The following is a 7,710-nucleotide window of genomic DNA, read 5'->3' as shown; positions in this document are numbered from 1 at the left end:
ATAAGCAAAAACTGAAGGAGCCCTGTTTGTCCTTAAGTAAACAACTGGAAGGTAATGTAATACTGAGTTGGTGGTCTGCAAAGTATCTCTTTGCCAATTCAGCTATCCAAGTTTTGCTTTTGTTTTTAACTATAGCTTTCCTAGAAAATACATCTACGTTTAACCTTATTGAATACCACTAATTTGACCTAAATCTGCTTGTACTGGTCTTTCAGCTGTTCTCTTGATTTCATGATCCACTGGTTTGCTCTGCTACCACTATGACACAACTAAAATAAAAGTATCCAAATAATTGGAAATTGTGGAGGGGAGGTAATAAAATAAACAATGTCATCTCAGAGATCAAGGTAAAAGATGGAGTCTTTAAAAAATATAAAATCATTGATTCATCTAAGCAGTCAAATTCTGATGCTGAGTCACAGACTTGACCCAAGAGAGTATAAGCACTAAGGATTGCTCAAGACTATCAACTGAATTGTGGGGAAAACTGCTTATAAATCTATTTCTATTCATGTTTATATAACCGTCCTTTAAAAATTTTAATTGTAGTGTATGTTTGCTAACTCAGAAAATTATATTAATATCATATATTGTGTTAAATTTATTTATAAATACAAGTGTCCATCTATTTGGGACTAAACTGCCTATATAATACTGTTAATGTTATATAATCAAATTTACCATTCATTGTTCTTACTATGTGGCACCTAGTTTACAAAACCCCACAGACAGCCTATTTTATGGGAATTTACATTCAATTCAAAAACAGTTGCTTTAAACTTATCTAGTCGTGGCTGGTATTATAGTCCTTTAAAAGTAATTTCCACAAATTTTAATCTCTCTCAAACTGCTGAGGATAACCTGGCTTATTTTATATGGTACACAAATAAACATTTTGTGCATTTATTTTAATGGCAGCTGGAAATACAGAGCTAGCACACAAGCTAACACACAAATCAATGGACAATCACATGCTGGGCACAAGGACTTGGCTGCAATCCCCCAGGACAAGGCCATCTTGGACATGGGGTGGCCTAACCTCACAATCTACAAGCCCCACTTTACCTTCCCTCATGGAACACGTGGAGCTGCCCAGAAGCCAGGAGCTCACTGTCACTCAAATCTACACCCCCTACCATCTCCATCACCCTGGAGGTGTGGGCAGAGAGCTGGTTTCCTGACAACTCTCAGATTTTAGCCCCAAGAACCAGCCTCTACCATTTCCATCATCCCAAGACCACCTGCCCAGATTCCAACATCTACAAGAAGTTACTCATCTACAAACAGAGAGAGTTCATGGGAGGCAGCCCTCAGAGCAAGGCTTTCATTGAGGAACTCATCACTGAGTCACCCAAGTTCCCTGTATCCCAGCCTCCTGACTCCAACCAGATGGCCAAGATCGAAACTGACTACTGGTCTGCCTCCCATGACTCTTCATTGTGGAGACAGAATGGAGGAAGCAGAAGGCATCTCAGGGACCTCCCTAGTGGTGCAGTGGTTAAGAATCCACCTGCCAATGCAGGGGACATGGGTCCGATCCCACATGCCATGGAGCAACGAAGCCTGTGTGCCATAACTACTGAGACTGCACTCTAGAGCCTGAAAGCCACAACTACTGAGACCATGTGCCACAACTACTGAAGCCCACATGCCTAGAGCCTGTGCTCCACAAGAGAAGTCACCGCAAAGAGAAGCACGCACACCGCAACGAAGAGTAGCACCCGCTCACCCCAACTAGAGAAAGCCTGTGCAGCAACAAAGACCCAATGCAGCCAAAAATAAATAAATAAATGATTTTTAAAAAATTAATAAATAAATAAAGTGTTTTGTTTTGTTTTAAAAAGGCATCTCACAGGGAGGCAGACGAAGAGAAGGAAGGGGAGGGCGATGGTGACTCCAGAGAAGAAATGGCACTCAAGGAGGCGTCAGAGAGAGAAACTCAGTAAGGTGATGTCCAAGTTGGGAAAGATGGTCTTGAAAGAAGAGATGGAAAAGTCATTGCCTATCCAGAGAGAACCAGTCCCTACTGGACTGGACACCCTTTCATACTTCCTTACACCATGGAAAGTCTAATTGTTCTCTCTCTGCCTATGGCAGGACAACCCTGAGCTTACTATACTTCTCAGACTTCAGCCCATGGGGAGTGAGAATGGAAGCTCACACCTTGCTGATCTGTCCCTATGAAATGCTGGTGGCGACCAGTAAGGGGCAAACGAAGTTGCCTCCAGGCTTGACAGGCATTTGTCAGCCAAGGACTTCTCAAGGGTATTTTCCATGTCTTCTGTAGCCCTGGGGTGTGGGACATGGACTTCCTTCCCCACAATGAGGGAGCAGTCCTTTCTCTCATCCCTGGTCCTCACTGGATGGGGCAAACCCAGCCTGGACTCAAGCATACACAGAGTAAATGTTTGTGACCTCTCCCTGCCTCCATCCCCACATGAAGGTTCCCAGAAGAAATTAAGGAAAAATAAATATGGCACTTAAGAGGTCAGACCTGTCAGCTGTCTTGACCAAAGCGTGGGTAGAACCCCCAGCCCTGGAAGGAGGAGGGTGAGAGTGGGAAGCAGCCAGGCAGGCAGGGAAAGCTCCAGGATCCTGTGTGTACCCAAGCACTCCTCCTCACTTCACCTTTTACAGCTCCCCCATCACCCTGACCTCCAGCCTCTTTGACTCTAGCAAAAGCAGGCTCCAGCTCAGGGAGATCTCAAACAGGGAGGCGGCCCTGCCCTCTATCTAGTTCACCTTGTCCTCTACTTGCGACCCCCAAGCTTCAAAGACTCTTGCTCCAAACCTGTGGCTTCCCCTAAAACCTTGGCTTAGAGTGGAGATGTCACCAGAACAAAATCCTTGACCACCATCAGCCTCCAGGCAAAGTCAGCTAGAACTCTACCTTCTAGTACCAATCCAAATCCTGGGCAGAACCCAGGCCTTCAAACTCCCTTGGATGCGATCAAGAGGCCAGGCTACAGGAGCATTTCTGAATGTCCTGGCTACCAGGTCCTGCTCCTACCCATACCTAAAGAATGTAATTTCTTGGAGCACCACCCCCCCACACTGCATTTCTCACGTAACTCTCTGCCCTACCTTAATCATACTCCCAGCTTTTCCTCTTTACAAATACATATTTATATATAATTTTTATATATAGATGTAAATAGGTATAGATATATCTGTCTATCTCTGGGTCTGGGTTTTATTGCCCAGAGCCTGGGCACGATGCATGCGATAATGCTGGGGAGGGGGGGACTCTGCTTGGAATTAAAGGTTCCATTGGGCCCCCCCCTCAAAAAAAGATACATGTATATAAATATCATTACGTGAACATTCTATTATTGCCAATATTTAAGTGAAAGTAAAATAAGACCCATTGAGAAAGGGTGGAGTTGAAATGTGTGTGTGTGTAAAGAGAGAGAGAGACAGAGACAGAGATAGGGAATCCAAGTATAAGTGATACGCAGAAAAGGCAAAAATATGAAGGTAGCTTTTTTCCTGCCTTCAGACTTTAACTGAAACATCATCCTAAGTCTTGAGCCTGCTGGCCTTTGGACTGGAACTATATATTCTCAGCTCTCCTGGGTCTCCAGCTGGCCGAATCACCCTGCAGATCTTGGAATTCGCTAGCCTCCATAATCATGAGCCTGTTCCTCAATTCTTTATGATAAACATCTTTCTAGAAAGAAAGATAAACAAAAATGTCGGAAACAGATGTTGTATTGTGCCATTATGCGTGAATGCGCACGCAAGGGTGCGTGCACACACACACACACACACACACACACACACACACATTCTGTTTCTCTACAGTACCCCAACTGAGACACTGTTATATAAGAGGACTGAGGACAATATCTCCATTCTAACATGAGGACCAAGAGAGCAGTTCATGCTTCATATGTTATCTGGTGATGGAAACAACATAAAAAGAATAGTTATCTCCCAGCATAACGATGCATTTGATAACACCTGCACATTTTTATAAAATGCTTACCTGAAAAAAAATTATTATTAAGGTTAGCCAAAAGTTAAGTGAGTCTCATTAATAATTGTGTTTTTAATTTCCTCCTCACCAAATGATTTATTTTCATGTGCTTCTAATCGTGAGAGTGCACTTTAATATAGCTATAGAGTGTAGCCCTGAAGAGATGGCCCATTTACCATTGTGCAGTAATATAAAAGCAATGGCAGCTAGTCATACAGGTGTTTTCAATTTCCATCGTACATGGTATACAGCCCTTGGTTCAGTGGATAATCCAACTGTAAACAGTGACTCATTGTTAACAACTCTGGGGAATAGGATTAACAATTTCTAATTTCAAAGTAAACCTATTTCATTTTTGTCCTGCAAATAAAAACAATGTGTTCAGAGATTTAGCTTTTCAGATTTCAGAGCTTCCCAGAAACAAAAATGTTGGAAACAAATTTTTTATTGTACCAATGCCATTATTGGAAACCATTGAGTATATGTTCTTAATAGCTTTTTAACAGTTTGGTACCAAAATAATGATGATGATGATGATGACAATGACGACGACAATGATGATAGTAATAATAAAAATAAATTGAAGTTCAATCAGATGAAACAAAATTTTTTTGAATTGAAAAAAATTTAATTGAATCTCTGAAAACTAAAACTCTTGTAAGTATCTACTACTCAATGTAATCAGGAGAAAAATAAAAAGCTTACTTAATATTAGAAAACTTAGTTTCCAAAACGAAAGTTTTAGGTGAAATTTTAGGAATCCGGTGTGCCTTAGAACACAGTTAAACTGAATCAATAATCTTGTAATTTTTGTGACTTGTTTATTATACCATTCTAAAACCTATTTTCCTCTACCTTATCTGTGAATTCCTTTAGTAGAATATTGCCTCAATTGAAATCTATACCTCTACACTGAGATATAGACTCTTCTCAACTCCCCATTCCAAAGAATAGAGGATGGTTGCTTTATTCTGCTTTTACAATACAGAAGTGTCACTGTGTAAGGCCATAGGGTCTCTGTCGATAACACTCATGCCTGGCTTTTAAAAAATGTTCATGCTTGAACCCTACACTCAGGGATTTCTCTAATTGGTTTGAAACTGCTAATCTGTGTTTTTTAAGCTCTCCAGATATTTACATATTATACAGCTCTAGTGGGAAACACTAGCCTGGATTAACCAAGGAAGGGTTACTTCAAAAGGAAGTGTGACGCTTTGTAACTGGGAATTAGACCCACAATATTTATTGTCCAAGTTTGTAGCAAGAAAATTGTACTGAATCCAAAGGGCGAATATGATCAATCAAGAGACAGAATAAAGTTAGTGGACAGGAAAGTCAATATTGCAGACTGGAGGTTTTTTGTGGAACAGTTTTTATGACTTGTGATCATTAGCAGAAAGTAGGTTCAGGAGATAACTTGAATAACCCATTCCAAGCTGAAAAAACTAAGACTAAATATCTTCCTAGCTCCTTCTGTGTGAAACTTGACTACCTGTCTAGCCAAAGAAATGATACTATCCTAACAGTGCAAGTTACAATTTTCCATTGAAGTCATTAATCATCGACCAACTTGTTCACATCATTCTGAGATGGGTAAATAACTCTCTAATGTGAGATTAGAGAAGGTCTGTGTCATTTATAAGTTTATGGTAGAAAGAAGTTAAAAATCAGAGCTCCACGTTCATGACTAACCAATTCTACTCACCTTTAAAATCCCACTCACCTTACAAATTTGTAAAGTATTTTTACATATCTACTCTCGATGGATTTTGGAAGCCACTAGAATTCATTCATTTATCAGTCTTTTATTCTGTATTAGCTATATTTGGTAGGTACTACGCAAGGCACTCGACACTCAGAAAAGGATATAATCCTTGTCCTCAGAGATCTGACATGCTCATAAACTAGATAAAAGTTCTGCAGCTATTAAAATATATTTACAATACTGCATAATTAGTGATATGTTGGAAGATAAGACCAAGGTGCGCGGAGGACAAGAACAAAAGAATTTAACAACTGTGGTTGAGAGTGGATTGCTGAAGACCATCAAAATGCTTTTGAAAGGAAATTATATTTATAGTAATTCTTGAAGCAAAGAAGAAGAGGGTTAAGTCCCTATAATGCAAAGCCACAGAAAACTCTAAGAACATCATTATGGTATGGTCCAAAGAGGAGCTGCATGTAGGGAATGATGTGGGGAAAATAGGACAAGACTAAAAGATGGCCTTTTCTTTTATACCCAAAATAGTTTGAATTCTATCTTGAAGGTAATGGAAAACAATTTGAAGATATCACACAAGAGTGTGAACAATCAGATATTTAAGAATTAAAAGAAGCTAAATGAGAGGCAGAAACATTAGCTATAAGACTATTAAAATAATAACAGCTGAAAATTATGCTGGACAGAGCTAAGATAGCTAAGATAGAGTCTGTAAGTGCAGAAAGAACAGAATTCATTGAAGAGGTATTTAGGAATTGACAGGATTTAGTGAACAGTAGGGAAGAGGAGGGCTGGAACAATATAGCATGACTCCCAATTTTTAGCTTATGAAACCAAGTCAAACTGAAGTGCCATTTACTAATGGGATAAAATGAAACAACTGATTTAGGACACAGAAAACTGAGGTGCCACTGGGCAGCCAACAGGAGCTGTCTTAGAACTGTTGGAGATATGCCATGATGCCTGCAAGTGAGTTGTGCTTCAAATCAGGATTGTGGAGTTATCAATTTAAACTATTTCTTTGTTATAGCCATGGGTCTTCTCAGAAACACAGTTCCCAGTTTCTCCTTTCTGATACAGGGGAGACCATAGAAACAGTTGATGTCAATATTGAGGTGACAAAAAATCTGGCAGAATTCACACATTTGTCACCCAATATGTTTTTAAGATAGTAGGGCTTTGGATAAAACCATGAAAAACACTGAAACATGGAGTATGGTGGAGGATATAGGTACAAAAAGGAGGGTAAGAAAGCTCAGAAAAATAGAAGGAAAACAAAGAAGCCAAGAAAGGAAAGCATTTCAATGAGAAGAAAAATTAAATAGTCAATCCTACTATCTAATACCACTCAGAAATTAATTATATGAGAACTATAAATAACTCATTCAATTTTGCAATTAGAAGTTTTGGGCAACTTTGGCAAAAGTAGTTTTGTTGATTTCCAGGAGTGATATTCTAATTACAGTAAGCTACATATAAGAGGCATGCATATGAAGTAGAGATATTCTTTCTCTACTTCCTTGGTTGTCAATGGACAGAACGATATGATGTAATGCCTGCAAAAATATACGAGACTGAGTTCTGGATTTATTAATTGTGTTTGGTTGCAGAGATGAAAGTTTGCTGAAAGGAGTCAGTATAGTAAGAAACATGCAAGTTATGAGATTCAATCATGACACTTGATGAAGTGCCTGAGGAAATGGGGATGATGTGGGACCCATGGCAAAGTAGGAAGGATATTTTTTAAGAAAAAAATGACTGCTTCTTATGAGAAGAGACGAAAAAAGGCTAGAGTATATACAGATATTTTTCAGCTGAAAGGCTGAGAAAATAGAAGAATCCTCCTAGTCTAATCTACTCTGTTTTCACCATTAATTCCAAGGCACAGTCTACTTCTGGGAGTCAAAGAATAGGAGTAGTTTAGGGAATTTGAGAAGGGTTGTGGGAGCTTAGAATAATAATGCATGGAAGAGGGACTGATGAAAAGCTTAAAAGATTTCCAGGAAGATTT

The 7,710-nt window shown here is 39.5% G+C and overlaps 1 pseudogene across 1 annotated transcript; it reads left to right on the top strand.

Moving 5' to 3' along the window:
• The first annotated feature begins 959 nt into the window (after positions 1-959).
• LOC309819844 (dematin-like) lies at positions 960-1,487 on the top strand (annotated as a pseudogene). Its single transcript has one exon. The product of its transcript is annotated as a dematin-like (transcript).
• The last annotated feature ends 6,223 nt before the right edge of the window (positions 1,488-7,710 follow it).

Source organism: Grampus griseus (assembly GCF_964374135.1).
Source record: "Grampus griseus genome assembly, chromosome: 3".
Classification (NCBI taxonomy): domain Eukaryota; kingdom Metazoa; phylum Chordata; class Mammalia; order Artiodactyla; family Delphinidae; genus Grampus; species Grampus griseus.
The sequence above is the reverse complement of the archived record's forward strand: the minus strand, read 5'-3'. Positions and strand labels throughout refer to the sequence as shown.